Source organism: Sciurus carolinensis, unplaced genomic scaffold (genome assembly GCF_902686445.1).
Source record: "Sciurus carolinensis unplaced genomic scaffold, mSciCar1.2, whole genome shotgun sequence".
In the NCBI taxonomy this organism is placed as follows: Eukaryota; Metazoa; Chordata; class Mammalia; order Rodentia; family Sciuridae; genus Sciurus; species Sciurus carolinensis.
In genome coordinates, this window is record NW_025920117.1 from 815,077 (window position 1) to 832,696 (window position 17,620).

Below are 17,620 nucleotides of genomic sequence, written 5' to 3' on the forward strand. Positions count from 1 at the left end.
GGTGTGGAGGATCAGTGAGGCCGTGTGAGTGTGGCTCAGGCCAAAGACAGCTCAGAGGTCCCAAGTGGAACCTGCTTGCAGGCCAGGTGATGGGACCTGAAGGTCTATCCATGCTGTCCTGCTGCCCAGGTCCTCCCATGGGCTGGTGCCCTGGCCATACAGCAGTGCTGGGTGGATGGGAGGGGGCTTGACCATAGACTGCAGGTATCCATTTGAGATGTGGCCGCACCTGGTGTTCAGAGTGGAACCACTGCAGACAGTGTCCTCTGAGAGGGACGGCATTACGAACACTTATGTGGCACTAACTGCAGCAGGCCCTGTGTAGTGACTGCACACTAACTCTTGGACCCTCAAGGCCACTGTGTGTGGGGCGACTTGTGCCATTCAGAGGTGAGAGGAGGAGGCCTGTGTGGGCGAGGCCACTGCCCAGGGCAGGCTGTGCTCAGCAGTCCATGGAGCCAGGTGCAGCCCGACAACTTCCTCCTTGCTTCTCTTAGGGTGGGGGCGAGGGGACTGGGAAATGACACCCTTGACCTGGAGGTGGGCCTCATGGCTGGCAGTCACCATCCTTCCCTCGGGCTGAGTGGACATGGCCAGTGCACAGCAGTTGTGCTGTGTTCATGTGGCCGATCCTTAGTGCCTGGCACTTTCCCTCAAGCTTGGGCCCAGCTCCAACCCAGGCGACTGACACTCTCCTGTCCTCAGGTCCCCTGTCAGAGCTCCACTACCCCATCAACAGCCTGACCAGGAAACCCCAAGGGCTTTGCCTTCGTCACCTTCATTTCCCTGAGCATGCGTTGAAGACCTGTGCAGCAGTGGATGGGCAGGTGTTCCAGGTGAGGTTGCTCATGGGCCCGCCGGGGTCGCTGAGCCTGGGGATGGAGGAGGGATGGCCCTGTGGAATGCAGGGAGCTCTGCTCTTCAGGGTCACCTTGCAATGTGCCCAGGCCACCTCCCCCCAGTGCACCTTCATTCACAGTGTATGGACCTTGTGGGCTCCAGGCCAGACCTGGCCCACCCGTGGACACTCAACGTTCTCCCTGTGCAGGGTCTGGGGGTGCAGTGTGAGGGGCCGTGGGGTGTCACAGAGGGACACCTTTCCCTTGGCATGGCCGTGTCGGGGACCCCAGCACCAGCTGGACTGAGAGTAACCGTGTGTCTGCTCCGGCTGCCCTCCCTGTCCTCCTGCAGGTCTGGCCGTGGGTCCAACTTGTTTAGGACAGGAGGCCCCACTAGACAGGAGGCCCCACTGGAGTGCAGGGCTGGAGGATGGGAGGGTAGCTTGCCCACATCCTCCCCTGTCCCCACAGGGCAGGATGCTGCACGGGCTGCCGTCCACCATCAGGAAGGAAGCCAGTGAGGATACCGACACCCCTATCTCATCCTACAAGAAGAAGAAAGTGTCCAAGGACAAAGCCAGCAGCTCCAGGTCCTCGCCAGCCCCGCCCGGGCTCTGCCGCCCTCTCTACCTTTCCAGGCCAACTGATTTATAGCTTTTATAAAGCTATAAACCTTTTGCTTTATAGCTTGAGGTTCATCCTCACCTCCGAGCCCACTTCCCCACTGCAGAGGGGAGAGTAGTGCCGAGCTCACTTTTGCTCTGAGTTGTCGCGTCCACTACAAGTGAACAGTTGCCACCTGCTGGTCCCTGCACAGGCCAGCTGCTGCACTACCAGAGGTTGGATCTGTCAGTCCCGCTGCCTGCTGGTGGGGAGCCCACCCAGGTCAGGTGAGCTGGCGGGAGGGCTAGGAAGGCAGGGAGGCTTATGACAGGCTATGTGTCTGAGAGAGCACCTGTGTGTCCCAGCGTGGCCTGTCCTGCTCTGCCCCTGCCCACAGCTCCCATGACTGAAACACGCTGTTCATGGAGCCCAATCCCATGGCCGATGTCATTGCACAGAAGTACAGTGGCACCAAGAGCCAAGTGTTGGACCACATGAGTGGCCCGTGACCTGCGAACTTCGTGTCCGCAGACCCTCTTGGCGAATCTGTCCATGGATGGACCCCTGCGGAGTTCTTTCTGGCAAAACTGGGAGTGGGTTTCAGCCACATGGTGAGGGACATCCCTTGATTCTGCCCATTGGCTGCTTCCTCCACGGTCCTCTGCCCTTAAGACACCAGAGGCCAGCCTGTCTGTGGAGGTGGACAGCAAGCTCGTGTATAAGTGAATGGACTGGTGGCCATGTTTTTAAAAGAAACAGGAAAATTAATTCTAACAGACGCCCTTTATAGCTAATGCTGAGGGATTGTTACTTCACTGTGCCCAGCATAGTCACAGGGTGTTTCTCCTCCCTCGTTCCCACCCAGGCCACTGAGTTCCATTCGTAGCAGGACATGGGTTTGAATGAACCACACCTCAGGTGCCCAGTGGCTCATGGCTGCCATGCTGGGCAGTGCAGCTTGGCCTGAGTTGGAGGGAGGGACAAGGGATGGTCGCAGTGGCTCTGGTGCCATGAGTGCCCTGAGCACCATGGCTTCGCAGTGCTGAGACAGGGTCCTGCCTTCTAGAGCCTTCTGGTGCCTTCTTAAACCTCCTAGTGGAGACAGGTGGAGAGAGGAGAGCCTGGGTTGGTGGGGAGGTGACAGAACAAGGACTGCTTGGTGTGAGGGGTCGGGGTCAGGGTCAGCCCTGCAGAAGCCCCCAGGAGCTACAAGAGGAGCCACAGACCTGCCCACTGCGGAGAAGGGAAGAGCCTGGGTGGGTGTGGGGACACATGGCTGGAGAGGGTGGCAGAGGAGGTCAGGCAGGTGTGGCTGGGTGAGGGGCACCGCTGAACCCACTTCCACTGGGTCTGCTCAGCTGCTGGCTGGAGATAGCAGATTGGGTCCACCTGATGGCTGCTGGTCTCCTTTTCCCCTCCCTCAGGAGACCAAGGACAGTGTGGCTATCCGTGTGGCCCTTGGGGAGACCCAGATGGTGCAAGAGGTGCAGCGCTTCCTCCTCCACAATGGAGTCAACCTGGGCTCCTTCAGCCAGGTGGGTCCCCACTGCCCTCCCTGCGGGCTCTGATAGCCCTGACTGATGGCTGCTGCAGAGCTGGATATGGGGCTCCAGGAAGGCTGGGGGTGTGTCCACAGGCCCTGAGGTGACTGGAACCAAAACCTGAGGGCTCACTGCTCCGCTGCCCCTCACAGGGACAGGCTGCACCTGGTGCTTCTTCCTCCATGCCTGTTGTGGCAGGTGGCCTGCAGTTCCACACTGAGATGCCAGTCTGATCAGTGGAACAGCGGCTGGGGCACCTGGGAGGTCCAGCAGGCTGGTCATTCACTATCACGGTCTGCACAACTCAGTAAGGGGCTGGGGACTGACCCCTCAGCAGAACTGCCCAGCTGTGGAGCCAGCAGGTGGCCTGCTGGAGAGGGTGGTGCCTCCTGGGTCTGCTTCCCAGTCGCCTGGCCTCTGGGGCCCCAGACAGTGCTGGTGTCAGACTGGACCTCTGCTGCCATCTCCCACAAGTCCCGTCCGCTCCATAGGCTGCAGCAGAACAAAGCAAGACTGTGATTCTGCCCAAGAACCTCCCTGCAGTCACCCTGGCAGCTGAGTTGCGGGAGACCTTTGGCCGCTTTGGGAGCCTGGGCCGAGTGCTGCTGCCCAAGGGTGGCGTCACTGCCATCTTGGAGTTCCTGGAGCCCCTGGAGGTGCACAGGGCCTTCTGACACCTCGCCTACTCCAAGGTAGGGCTGCCCCAGGGGAGAGGGAGCTGGTATGTGGGAGGGCCCTCAGCCTGAGCTCCACCCTTCCACAGCACACCTGCAGAAAGCACCCCACTCCGCCCCTGCTTTCCCTGGCTTCCTTTCCTGCCTTAACTTGAGCCTTCACTGTCTGCTTCTCTGCTTTCATGTACCCATGATAAACTAAATCGGTTCTCTACGTGGGTCCGTTTAAGAATAGCTATAGCCACGGCACATTGGCTTAGACCAACAGAAAGTCACCTGTGGCAGATCTGGCAGGCTGGTGTCCAAGTCCAGTTTGTGGCCAGCACATCTGAGGGCTCTGGGGAGGACCTGTCCTTGTCTCTGCCACCATTGGGCTCCTGGTGTCCCTAGGCTCCTTGAACCACTACCATCCCACTCCTGTCTGTGCCCCATCTTTGGGCCTTCTTGGTCCCAAATCTCCTCCTGGGTTTATAGCCCGCAAACTGGGAGCAGACACTGAGGTGCCACTGGCAGGGTACCCACTTTGTTGTCCAATGCCAGGTGATAGTAACCAGGCCTGTGGATGAGTAGTGATGCTTGTTTTTCTTAACAGCTCAACACAGTGCAGGAGAGTGTGCCTGTGACTATGTGTGTCCATGTGGTTTTACTCCAGGTTGCAGGAGGGATGTGGAGGCAGGGCAGCTCTGTCACTGGCCTGGGCTGCGTGGGTGGTACACAACAGAGTCTGGTGGTACAGGCCCACATTGTGTTCCTGCGTGTGTGTCCCATGTCTCTGCCCCTCCTGACCACTGTCTCCAGGCCCCTGTGGACATCAGATCTCTAAAGATTGCCATGACCTCTTCTCGTAGCATTTCAGAATCTGGGTACTCCAGGGACAGGAATGTCATTGTGGGTGTGAAGGGTTAGGTCGTGGACGTCTTTGGAACTAGACGGCCTGCGCTGTTGGGAAAAGGCTGGGCACACGGGAACACAGCTTTCATCTCCAGCCAGCTGCTTTTCCCAGTGCACCTTTCTGGGCGGGACTGAGAGCGACAGACCTGCCCAGGGAGGGACCGTTCCTGAGCACAGTTCCTGAGGTGCCCACTCACCCAGCCTGCTCAGTTCAGCTCAGCTCTCACTAAACCCAAACGCCACAGCCCAGGCTGTGCCTGTGACCACCTGACCAGGCTCCTGGGCCAGGGTCGGGTGGAGTCGACTCCACCTTGCTGAGGGCCCTGGGCTGTCCAGGGTGTCTCTGGGAGGCTCCCACTCCTGGAACCCCCGTAGGCCCCTGGGACAGTGCAGGGAAGGTGATCAGTCTTTGTCAGAGGTCTCTGAGCAAGAAGGTGTGCGCTTGCTGGCCAGTTAACCAGTTCCTGCCTGGCACAAAAGCCTCATGCCATTGAGTTAGGTTGCCAAGATTGAAAAAGTGGGTTTTTGTGTGTAAAGTTGGGTTTTCCACTCCTTTTCAAAACTCTAAACTTCTGGCCATACTGAGTTGGCCTCCCCAGGGGGCAGAAGCTGGCCATTGCTGAGGAGAGGCTACCCCTCACACTGGCCATGAACCTTCTGGGGCACCATTGTCTCCACTCCTCTCTCCTCTATAAGTTTTTGTCAGTCTTCCAGGAACCTGTCTTGCTTTCCTGAAACCACTTGGCATCTAGTGTTGGTATTCTGGAATGTTCCTGATGCCACCCGTTTATGTTTGTGATGTGATCTCTGTGGTCGTGCATGAGACCAGGTAGCCAAGGCACCCAGCTGAGGTCCTGGCACGTGGCAGGAGATCTACTGCCCATTCTTTCCTTGGCCTTCAACCTCTAAGATGCAGGATGACCAGGAGACCCAGAGGGTCTTCCCGCTGACAGTATTGACTTTCACTTTGATTGAAGTTCTCCTCCAGGACCTGGAGTCTGAGCTGCTATGTCCTTAGGCTGTTTCCTCCTCTCTCCTTTAAAAGTGGGCTTCTGAGTACCAATGAGCACACCTGGAGTTCCTTGCTGGGTCTGTTGATTGTTTCTTGGGTGGGGAGGAGCCTGCAAGAAGGTTTCCTCCTTGAGGCCTGGGGCCCAGGAAGCTGGTGTTCTTTGGGCCCTGGGAGGGATCCAGCTCAGTCACTAGCTATTTCTGTGAGACTTGAAAGTCTTGTTCAGTGGCTAAGCGGTTGACACCTAATCAGGACTGGAAAGCTTCAGGCCACAAGCCAGTGGCAGGAAACAGGGCCCCGGAGCTTGGCGTGATGGTGCAGGACAGGTCTGAGTACTTGGAAGCCCCCTTAGGCCCCACACAGGTGGGAGCTGTTGGAGGGAAGCATGCTGGGGAGAAGCCCATGGGCTCCTCTTTGGCCATGGGACCTCAGGAGCTCCTGCCAGCCTGGGGGGCAGGGCTGCCATCTGCTCAGCACCAAGGTGGGTTGGAGGAATCCCCGTCCTGGGGCTGTACCCATGTGGCTGTGGGATAGCTGTTGAGCCTTTCCTGGGGAAGGGGCTTGTCCCCACGCCTGGCTCTCAGGACTTGGTGAAACTGGGGAGATTGAGCCAAACTGAGCGCGTTTCCCTAAAGTAGGGTTTCTCCAACAGTCCTAAGACTGAGGTGTCCGCCACTCTCACTGGGGCAGACAGCCACACTAGGCCCTGGCCGACGGCTGGTGGCCCTGCCCCTTCTGCCCCATGTGCCTGTGGGCACCGCCACTAATTGGCAAGGCCATGTTCACCCTCCCTCTCTCTGGAACCTGTTCCTTCAGAGGGGGTGAGGTGCAGGGGCGGTGGTAACAGGTACTGGTGCAGCCACCTGGGTCTGCTGCTACGGAAGCAGCCAAGGCCCCTGCCCACTGTTCTCATGGCTGTGTGCACATGTGTGCTTTCCCGGCTCAAGCAGACCAACAGAACCACACACCACCCTTCTCGTCTTCATCTTCAGCTCCCCAGGTCCATCAGTGCCCTTCAGCATTCCTTAGCACATCATTTCAGTGGTGACCTACCATCCCAGCCTCCAGTGACCTTGCTGGCCTGTCTGTGACTCTGTGTGATGGTTTTTCCCAGTTTCCACTATTACAAAATACTGTGACTTCCTCATGTATAAACAAAACCACTTTGACACATGTGCATGTTCAAGGGGTATTTGAAATCCATATTCAAGTGGTTTTAGAATGCTTAAGTTTTCCCATTCTGTAATTTTTGCAAAACTCTTAAGATACATTTCAGTTTGAAAGTTCACTAAGTGATGTTTTTTAAGGAAAAATAACATTTTGCTTAGGTTCATGGTTCAAGAACACAGTTCCCATAATTTATTTTGAAGTTAAAATGAGTGTGGCCTAATCCTATCTGGTGCTTCTACCTTTGGATCTCTGTCATATTCTCTTTAAAACAGAGGAGGATCTGGGTGCAGTGGCACATGTCTGGAATCCCAGCAGCTCAGGAGGCTGAGGTAGGAGGATCTTGAGTTCAAAGCCAGCCTCAGCAAAAGGGAGATGCTAAGCAACTCAGCAAGACCTGGTCTCTAAATAAAATACAAAATAGGGCTGGGGATGTGGCTTAGTGGGTAAGTGTCCCTGGGTTCAATCCCAAGTACAAAAAAAAAAATACAACAGGGGCAGATGGTGGGACTATGTCTCTCTTCCTGGCTCTCTCGCTGCTGACACCTGCAGTCCCTCCTGACCGTGCCACGGAGGCAGAGCCCCTTGGTACAGCGTTCTGTGCTTTAGGCCCTGGCTTTGGTGGGTAGATGTTACTTAATGGTGTTGTTTGTCTTTGATGGGGTTAGTGGCTGATGGTGAGACTCTAGAAGGTGGGAAGCCAGCAGGTGAAGGAGCAGAGGCATTCACAGCCAGGGGCAGAAGAGGAGGAGGAGTAGGAGGAGAAAGATGAGAGCCTTCCAGGATGCACTCTATTTATTAAAAATCTCAATTTCAGCACCACAGAGCAGATGCTGAGGGAAGTGAGTGTCCACCAGGAATGGGGGATGCTCCAGTCTGTGATGTGGGCAGTGTGTCTGCTCTGTGTCTGGCTTGGCTCAGGTGGTGGACAGCCCGCCCTGCTGCACACCACCCCTGCTGTCGTGGGGGGCGTGTTTCATGTTCCACGCATACTTGAAAACAGTTCCCCAACTGCTTCTGTGGTGAGTGACTCAGAAGTCAATGCCACCACTGTGCATGGCCTGATGGAGCCTGCAGGAGACTCGTCAGTGAGGGTGTCCCCACCTGGCATGTCTGGATGGGGTGAGTCTGCACCTGTGGGAGGAGAGCAGGAGGGGCAGGGTAGGGAGCTCCAGGCAGGGGTTTGGCAGATGCCCAGTGAACATGGCAGCCCATGGACTGCAGGGCCTGGATGGGTGAGGGGCCCCTCCTGCTCAGAGGATGGGGTCTGTGAGCTCCCTGCCTCCCCAACCAGGACTCCCCAGCAGAGGTGCTGCTTTTGGTGAATCGAGCATGGAACAGAACAGATGCTCACCAGATTTCCTCCTTAATGGATGAGTGACACAGCTCACAGCCCTGAACTTGTCCTGGAAGGAGGATGGTCAGAGGATGGAAATCTCTGATTCCCCTTCCTTTCAAAATGTCCCCTGAGCTCTAAAATTCTATGGAGGGTTCAAGAGAGGAGGCAGTGTCCACTGAACCCACCTCTGTGCTGTGACTGTCCCTAGGTAGGACAGCCACAGAAGTGGAGATGCCCAGACCCAAGCAGGCAGCATGGCCAGGGGCCCCGGAGCACCTGGTGAAGCACTGATACCACGTGACTTGGTTTTAGAGGCGCACCCTAGCAGTGTCTCAAAGGCAGGTGGCTCTGAGCCTGTCAGGCCACCTCTGCTCCTGTGTTGTCCTTGTCACTCCTGGCATGGTGTGGGGCATCACTATTGGATCAGCGTTTCCTGGAGTTGCACAAATGGCAGCTCAAGAGTGTCCTCAGAATTGAAGGCCCTGGAGCGGGAAGGCTCAGCCAGGACCATCTAGCTCATCTGGGAGATGGAACTTCAGAGAGGTTGCCTCACTGTCCTGAGCTCACACAGCCCATTAGAGCACTGTGGGGAAGCACACCCAGATCACAGGACCCCTGTCCCAGCACCTGAGTGTGGAACCATGGTCAGGGGTCAGTCCTCCTGGACCTGGATCCTGTCCTCACTCCTTGTTAATGGGCAAGCCCTGCAGCCTTTCTGTGCCTCGGTTTCTCTGGCTGTCATAGAGGCATGAGTTGAACTTTCTCATTGGGTTGTTTTAAAGGTTTGACTAGGACGACTGAGATCCTCCAGTTAGAGGGTCACACGTCTGAAGCACGAGTCTGCCACCGGTGTGTGTGAGGATCTCCGCTCCTCCTGCTGCCCATCGCTCAATTGGTGGACAGTACTGAGCACCTGCCTGTCTTTGGTACTGAAGACAGGGACAGAGCCAGAGCCATGTGGAGTGTGCCTTAGCTGGGCTCTAAAGGGAGACAGGAGAATGGAGGGGAAACCTAGAGTGTGACTTACAGATTTTAGAATTATTTTGGCTTTAAGCACAGAGGGCAGTGAGGTGGTTGGGCTTGGAATCAGTAGACTCTATGCCCCTGAACTGACACCACCTTCTGGGGTCTGAGGCTGACCTCTCAGCTGTTCCAAGGCCTAGTTCTTCCCTCTGTAATTGGAGGAAGAAAGCAGCCCAGCTGCCATTTTGAGAGGCCCGGGGGACTAGCCAGGTTACTTGGAACAGGCCATCACTCACCACCTCCAAATGACCCAGGATCTCCATGGGCAGAAGTGGGAGGACAGTTTCACAGGTTACACAGTGGCTCAGAGCCTGGCTCAGCAGCCCAGGCCCAGGTCCAGCATGTCCAACTTTGTGACCCCAACTGCCAGCTCCCTGGCTCTCAGCTGCCCATCTGAGGGTGTCTCTGGGTCACTAGGTGGGTGGATGGTGTGGGACCTGGCACAGGCCCATGCAGAGTGAGCAGCCTCCTGGGGTCAGCTCTGCATTCCTCCTGATTCTTGTGCCCGTGGGTGGACCCATGGTGACTGGAGAGGCTCCCACGAAGGTGGTGGATGCTCCCAGAAGTCAGGGGCTGTATGATTCTCTCTTCTCCAGGTGTTTTCCAAAGTGGGTGCTGTGAGGAGCTATGCCATCTCCAAGAAGAGCAAAGCAGGTAACCCATGCAAATCTTGGCTGGAAGGAAGTGGTTCCAGAAGAAATCATACCTGCAGGCAGGGAGGGCAGCCAGGCTTGTCTGAAACAGCCCCTCCTCTCTCCTGGAGACTCCTGCTGTCACATGGTCCTGGAGCTGTGTACCTAGTGGGTGGGCAGGGTACCATCAGCACCCGGGGGCTCCCTCCTCCCCACTCCTTCCAGACACAGCAATAAAGACTGATTGTGGGATTTCCCACTTCAGTTCCAAGGGAAATGACCCATACATAGAACTTCTAGATCATTCCATCTTGTCATTAATCTGCACCTCCCTGGCCATTAGGTAGTGTGCAGGTAGAGACCACCTGGCCTCTCCCTTCAGCCCTGGGTCTTGTTCTGACACTCCTGGCCTCCCCTCTTTCATGCCCTAGTTCCCTGCAGAACATGAGCAAGGACATGTCCTTTGTCCTTTATCACAGTCATGTACCCAGTGCAACAGCCCTTTGATTCACAGACATGGTGGGGTGCATCACAAGTCAAGAGTGACCACTGCTCATTCACTCCCTAACTGGCCTGGACCACTAGGCAGTGAGCGCCAGAGATGTTGTCCCTGTCCCCAGGCACCTGCGGTAGCTGGGGGACATGTTAGCCAGTGGCTTCATCACAGGACCAGGAGGGCTGTGGCAGGTTCTTCAAGTCAGAGTGGGCCTAGAGGCAGGGAGGCTGAGCAGCTTGGTGGCAGAGGCCAAGGCAGGAGGTGCCCTGGAAAGGAAGGCAGTTTCAAGCTTAGGAAGTGGCTTTTATGCCCTGCAGGGGTTTGGATTCCAGCCTGGTGGGGAACCACTGAGGGTTTTAAGTAGACATTTCTGTGTGTGAAGTTAGAGGTCCCTTGCCTCTATTTGCTCAGGATGCCACGGTAGCAGGTAAACCAGGCCGCAGGGACACTGCCCCTCTGGGAGCCTGCACTCGCCCCTGCAAGCACTCAGTAGTGCCTTGTCACCCGTTGTTGGTGTTGAAAGCATCTCTTGGGGTGTCCACTGTCCTTTCGGGAGTCTGTCATCCAGCCAGGTGTTGGGGAGAGCAGGATGAGGTCATGCTCAGCCTGGGGCTGGCGTGAAGGACGACTGGGCGCAGGCGGCTGTGCAGCAGCAGGTCATACTGCTAACCATTGAGGGGCACAAGGAGAGATGGTGGGCAGAGCTTGTGCAGAACTGGCACACGGGGGGTCAGCAGAGCTGGGTCCTTGACACCAGCATGTGCCCCTCTCCCTCAGTCCCAGGTCAGCATTTCCTGTGGGCTGATTCCCACGGGCACAGAGGCTGGGAGCAGGTGCTGCTCTTGGCAGAGACCGGCCTCCCAGGCAGTATGGCCCTGCTGTGTCAGAGGGTGGATGAGCTCCTCTTTCCCAGGAGTATGTTTGACACTTAGGTGCAGACGCCACCAGCCCACCATCCACAGCCTTCTGCCTCCAAAGAAAAGCTCTCTGCTCAGAGAACAAATTGACAGGACTGCCTGCCCCCTGCAGTTCTGAGCCACTTTTGGGCTCTTCACAAGGTTCCCTAGCACGCCTGGCCCTGGGTCCGTCAGCCTCTGGATAGAAATACAGGTGCAGGGCTCTGCAGGGGAGGCAGAGGTGCAGTTAGAGACCTTGTGCTTTGGGGTGCCCCGTGGGGCTTCCCAGCATTACCCCACTACGCCTGACATACACACACTGTCAGGAAGCAGTGCCCCTGGAGAGGCTGCTGTTGCTCTTGCCCTCTGGCCTCCTGTTGCCTTGGAGTGGGGAAGCAGGCAGAGCCAGGGCACCTTCACCTCCCTGTCAGAACTTTAGACTGAAAATCCAGGAGCCAGATCCGAGGGTCAAAAATGCCCCCAGGAGGCAGCCATGGGTGCTCAAGACGCCACATGGAGGCAGGGCCATCCAGGTAGAGGCTCCTGCTGAAGAACAGTGGTCAGCCCCAAGTCAGTTCCCCCTCCCTCATGATGGCAGGATCCTATAAGGAGGTTAATTATCACATCATTCATGTGTTAATTAATAGTCAGTGATTAAATAGGCAGTGGATTCGCTGGGGCAACTAGTCATAAATGGCAAGCCCAGAGCTGAGGCCATGTGGGGGCTGGAAAGGATCCAAAGCTGAGTCCTGGCTCACTCCGTGCTCCCTTTTGCTCCTTTTTCAGGAGCGCTGCTTTCCACAGGGTTTGCATTCGTGGAGTACTGAAAGCCAGAGCAAGCCCAGAAAGCCCTCAAGCAGCTGCAGGTAAGTGGGCTTTGAGCCAGGGTCCATGCTGGGGGCCCATCACCTCTGAAACTTGGGGCAACCCCTGATCTCCCATCCTGCTGGGCCTGTCCTTTCACCAGTTTTCCAGGAGACAATGCCCAAGCAATGAAGACCCCTCTCAGTCCTCCATGGATACTTTCATTCACTTATTCTACCCACATGCTTGTGTCAATGGTGTAGTTTGTGACAGCACTGTGGTATGCCTGGGGAGACCCTTCCTCTTTCTAGTGGGGAGATGGGCAGTGGAGCCATGAATTAACACAAGACAAGATCATGCCGAATGCTCAGTCTCATGACTTCAGAAGTGGGGCTGCCTTAGGCCGGGTGGACAAAGGGGAGCCCCTGAGGAGCATATGGTTGAACCTACACCTGCCCACATGAAGTCACCTGCACAGAGACCTGGAGGAAAAGCCATCCAGGAGCAGGGGAGGGCATATGCAAAGGGCCTGTCAGGGACTCAAGGGAGTTGGAGGAATAAGTCCCTGAGGTCAGCTGGCACAGCAGTGTATGGTGGGCATAAGGGGAGATGGAGGTGTTTAGGACCAGATTTGCAAGTCACTTAAGAGACTGGATGTCAGCCTGAAGGCAGAGCGAGACTGTCGGAGAGCTAGGAACCCATGGGGAAGGATCTCATTTGTGCTTCAGGACAGTTTCCAGCCCCTGTGTGGACATGAGATGGGAGAAGGGTAGGCAAGAAACCCTCAGTGGCCAGAGAACAGAAGCTTGGGTCAGGGATGGGCAGCAAATGTGGTAGGAGGTGCTGGAGAGTATTTGAATATAGATTGAAAGTCCTGTGCAGATGTAGGAGACAGCCTTCCTGCTGAGCCTTATGTCCGGGGATAAATGGGACCCTTAGCAAAAGGAGGGAGCCATCACCACAGGGAGCACATGACCAGGGGTCTGTACCACCCCCAGGGAGCCGATCTCACTGACAGTGACCACATCTCCCTCACTGAGGCTCACATGCCAGGCCCTGCCAGTGCAGGGAAGAGGGAAGCGTACTTCCTGGTCTTTGGTTAGATAGTGGAACTCCCACTTTGTCACCACCATTGTGCGCTGTCAGCTCAGACGTGGCTCCTCAGACCCTGTGGTCATCTTCCTCTTGCACTTAGGTCAAGGTTCAGTTCAACTCCTTTGCACATACAGCGCACTGCTCTGCCCCAGCTGTGCACATGTGTGTGCCTGTGTCCACTAAGGATTGCTTATGCAGTGTCACATGGCTGTATTTTCTGGAAGATTAGAGGGAACTTCTGGGGTCTTTCACTCAGATGCCAGCAACACCCCCAGGGACCACTGCTTTAGTTGCAGGGCAATGGGCCAGGGATTTTGGGAGCTGCAGACTAGATAACAAGCTCTCTGTAAGCCACAGCAGAGGAGCCCCTGAACCTTCAGATGCTTTTAAACAGTGGCCAAACCTGTGCCCTTGAATGCTGTAAAGGTCAAGGCTGCCACAGGGTTCAGGCAGAATTTGGAGGCTGGGTCTCTGTGACCACTGGTCACTGCCGGGCTCTCACCCTGCCATCTTGGGGAATGCCCTTCCATGCCTGCCCCTCCAACCCTTCAGCATGGCCTTTGTGAACTCGAAATCTGTGAGCACGGCCTCTGTGAGAAGAGCCTGTGTGAGTTTGTCCTCTGTGAGCACTGCCCCTGTGAGCTCGGCCTCTGTGAGCTCATCCTCTGAGCACAACCTTGGTGACCTTGGCCTCTCTGAGAATGGCCTCTTTGATCAAGGCCTCTGTGAGTACAGCCTCTGAGAGCTTGGCTTCTGTGACCTTGAACTCTGTGAGCGTGAAATCTGTGATAATGGCTTCTGTGAGCAAGGCCTCTGTCAGTAAGGCATCTGTGAGCTCTGCCTCTGTGAGCTAGGCCTCCATGAGCTCAGCCACTGTGAGGTTGGCCTATGAGCTCAGCCTCTGAAAACAGCCTCAATGAGCATGGACTCTAAGCAAGGCCTCTGTGAGCTCACTCTGTGAGAATTGCCTCTGTGAGCAGGGCATCTGTGAGCTCTGCCTCTGTGAGCAAGGTCTCTGTGAGAAAGGGCTCTGCGAGCACAGCTTCTGTGAGCAAGGCTTTTTGTGAGCAAGTCCTCTGTGAGCATGGCCTCTGAGATCACATCCTCTGTGAGAAGGGCCTCTGTGAGTATGACCTCTATGAGCAAGGCCTCTGTGAGCAAGGCCAGTGATCACCGCCTCTGTTAGGAAGGCCTCTGTGAGCACACCCTCTATGAGCAAGGCCTCTGTGAGCACAGCCTGTGTGAGAAAGCCCACTGTGAGCTCAGCCTCTGTGCATGGCCTCAGTGATCACAGCCTCTGTGAACAAGGCCTCTGTGAGGAAGGCCTCTGTGAGCATGGTTCCTGTGAGTTCAGCCTCTGTGAGCACCACCTATGTGAGCAAGCCCTCTGTGACCTAGGCCTCTGTGAGAATGGCCTCTGTGAGCAAGGCATCTGTGAGCAGGTATCTATGAGCAGGCCTCTGTGAGCACGGCCTCTGTGAGCAAGGCCTCTGTGAGCACGGCCTCTGTGAGCAAGGCCTCTGTGAGCTAGGCCTCTATGAGAATGGCCTCTATGAGCACAGCCTCTGTGAGCAAGGGCTCTGTCACCACAGCCTCTGTGAGCACACCCACTGTGAGGACGGCCTTTGTGATCTAGGCCTCTGTGAGCTCAGCCTCTGAGAACAGACTCTGTGAGCTCAGCCTCTGTGAGAATGGCCTTTGTGAGCAAGGCCTCTGAGAATACAGCCTCTGTGAGCTTGGCCTCTGTGAGCACAGCCTCTGTGAGCTCGAACTGTGTGAGAATTGCCTCTGTGAGCAGGGCTGCTGTGAGCTAGGCATCTGTGAGCTCTGCCTCTGTGAGCTCGGCCTCTGAGCTCAGACCCTGTGAGCAAGGTCTCTGAAGCACAGCCTCTGTGAGCAAGGCCTCTTTAAGCAGGGCCTCTGTAACCAAGCCCTCTCTGAGGAAGGCCTTTTTGAACACAGCCTCTGTGAGAATGGCCTCTATGAAAAGGCCTCTGTGAGCTCAGACTCTGTGAGGAAGGCTTCTGTCAGCAAGGCTTCTTTGAGCTAGGCCTCTGTGAGTAAGTCCTCTGTGAGTCCAGCTTCTGTGAGCTGAACCTCTGTGCACGGTCTATGTGAGCTTGACCTCTGTGACCTCGGCCTCTGGGAGCTTGGCCTCTGTGAGTTCGGCCTCTGTTTGCACAGCTTCTGTGAGCAAGGCCTCTTTGAGCACAGCCTCTTTGAGTTTGGCCTCTGTTAGCAAGGCCTCTTTGACAATGGCCATTGTGAGTATGGCCTCTGTGAGAACGGCCTATGTGAGCTCGGCCTCTGAGTGCACAGCTTCTCTGAGCTCGGCCTCTGTGAGTACTGCCTATGTGAGCAAGCATTCTGTGAGCTAGGCCTCTGTGAGCATGGCCTCTGTGAAATCGGCCTCTATGAGCTCAGCCACTGTGAGCTTCGGACTCTGTGAGCAAGGCTCTGTGAGCACAGCCCCTGTGAGTTCAGCCTCTGTTAGCAAGGACTGTGAGCTCGGGCTCTGTGAGCACGACCTCTGTGACCACGGCCTCTGTGAGAACGGCCTCTGTGAGCATGACCTCTGTGACCACGGCCTTTGTGAGAATGGCCTCTGTGAGCAAGGCCTCTGTGAGCAAGCCCTTTGTGAGCCCAGCCTCTGTGAGCTAGACCTCTGAGCATGACCTACGTGAGCTTGGCCTCTGTGAGCTCATCCTCTGTGGGCACAGCCTCTGTGAGCACTGCCTCTGTGAGCACTGCCTCTGTGAGCACAGCCTCTGTGAAATCGTACTCTGTGAGTACCACCTCTTTGATCTTGGCCTGTGTGAGCACCACCTGTGTGAGCAAGTCTTTGGGATCACAGTCTCTGTGAATAAGACCTCTATGAACCTGGCCCCTGTGAGCTCGGCCTCTGTGAGCCTGGACTCTGTGACCTCGGACTATGTGAGCAAGGCCTCTGTGAGCACAGCCTTGGTGAGCAAGATGTCTGTGAGCTTGCTGTCTGTGAGCTTTGGGAGTTCGGCCTCTGTGAGCTCGCCCTCAGTGAGCAAGGCCTCCATGGGCTCTTTTTTTCCCTTCAGACTGAAGAGAAGCACAGAGGACACAGCAAATGTGTGTCATGGGTTAGGAAACCAGTCACAGGTTGACCAGGGTTCCCTGCTGGCTGTGGAGGCCGACCTGTGAACTCCTGAGCTGAGTGGCCTTCACACTGCCCCTGCTCACTCGCTTTCATCTCATGCTGCAGGATGGGGAGGGAAACTCTTTAGCCACCAGAAGGGGAAGGAGCCTGGCCAGCACCCGCCTTCCTTCTGAAGAAGAGGAGGGTAGAGAAGCATCACATTTAGTGCCTGTCAGCACCAGGGCCCAGCCAGCACCTCTCTGTCCCCTAGGAGGAAGGTGCCTTGCTGACTGAATGTCATAGAAACCAAAGTGCAGTTCAAGGCACTGGGTATTGAGCCGCACCCTGCCACTCCTGTGACTTGGAGAACACAGACTGCGTAGAGCCAGTGAGGAAAAGGTGTCTATACCAGGCATGCCTCAGAGTGTTTCCTGGGCCTGGATCTGTGTTTGTGTAACTGTTGCTAGAATTGTATAGCCAGAGTGGAGTGAGGTGTTTGTGGAGGCCTCATACGTATGCAATGTAGATTCCCCTGCAAGGAAAAAGAAAAAAGTATTCACATAAAATAGTCCTTGAAAGACCTTTGCAAGAGATGCCTGCGGTTTCAGCTCCAAGACCCTGGATGTGCCACCCTGCGGAGGTCTGCTCTGTGTTGACCAAGAGCAGACTTCCTGGGCTTCTTTCTCGCCTGGCACAGGGAGCCCTGCAGGACCCTGGCTGCCTATGGCTGCTCTTGGCCCATGTGTGTCCCCAGCCAGGACTCAGCTTTGAGCCCAGAGCTGCCACACCCCACTCAGTTTGTGAGAAGCAGCTGTCTCCTTCCAGGGAGAAGATTTGAGGTTGCAAGCCACTTTCTGGATATGGTGCCCACTGATGGACCATAGGAGGCAGATGGTGGGAAGAGGAGAGGCCACACCTGTGCAGGGTCACAGGCACCTGGCTCCCAGAGTCACTCATGTTTAATCCATTTTCAGGAAGCTTTTTCCCATGTGGTGCTGCAAGGTCTTTATAGATCTTCAGAGAAGGCAGGAAGCAAACCAAAGAAAGAATAGTGTGGGTGTCAGGTGGGAGTGGGAGGGAGAGTGTCCAGGGGACATGGGTGGCCAGCTGAAAATGTCCAGTGTGCCCCAGTCCCACCCTGCTCTGTCCCTCACTGGGCATGCAGTTCAGGTGCTCCCATGGAGCAGAGAGCAAGGGACCCAAGCCCACAGATGTACACTAGGAGTGCTGGGGCCCTGGGGCCATGTCTGGAGGGCCTCAGTTGACAGAGGCCTGAAGCAGTCCAAGGCCAATCCCTGGTGCTGACCCTGGACAATCCTTAGTGACTGCTGGCTGCCCTTGGCAGGGGTGCTCCCCTCTCTGCTGGACCCCAGCCCCTGCCAGGACCTGGACCTGAGGCAGGACTGATCTGTGGATGGACGGCACTCAGATGGGGCCAGGTGAGAAATGGGAGCACAGAAGGGCAGGTGAAGAAGAGAGGAGGAGGGTCGACCAGCCCT

The 17,620-nt window shown here is 56.1% G+C and overlaps 1 pseudogene; it reads left to right on the forward strand.

The window, feature by feature from the left end:
- LOC124973594 (probable RNA-binding protein 19) overlaps window positions 1–17,620 on the forward strand; it is a 141,339-nt pseudogene that overhangs the window by 13,114 nt on the left and 110,605 nt on the right.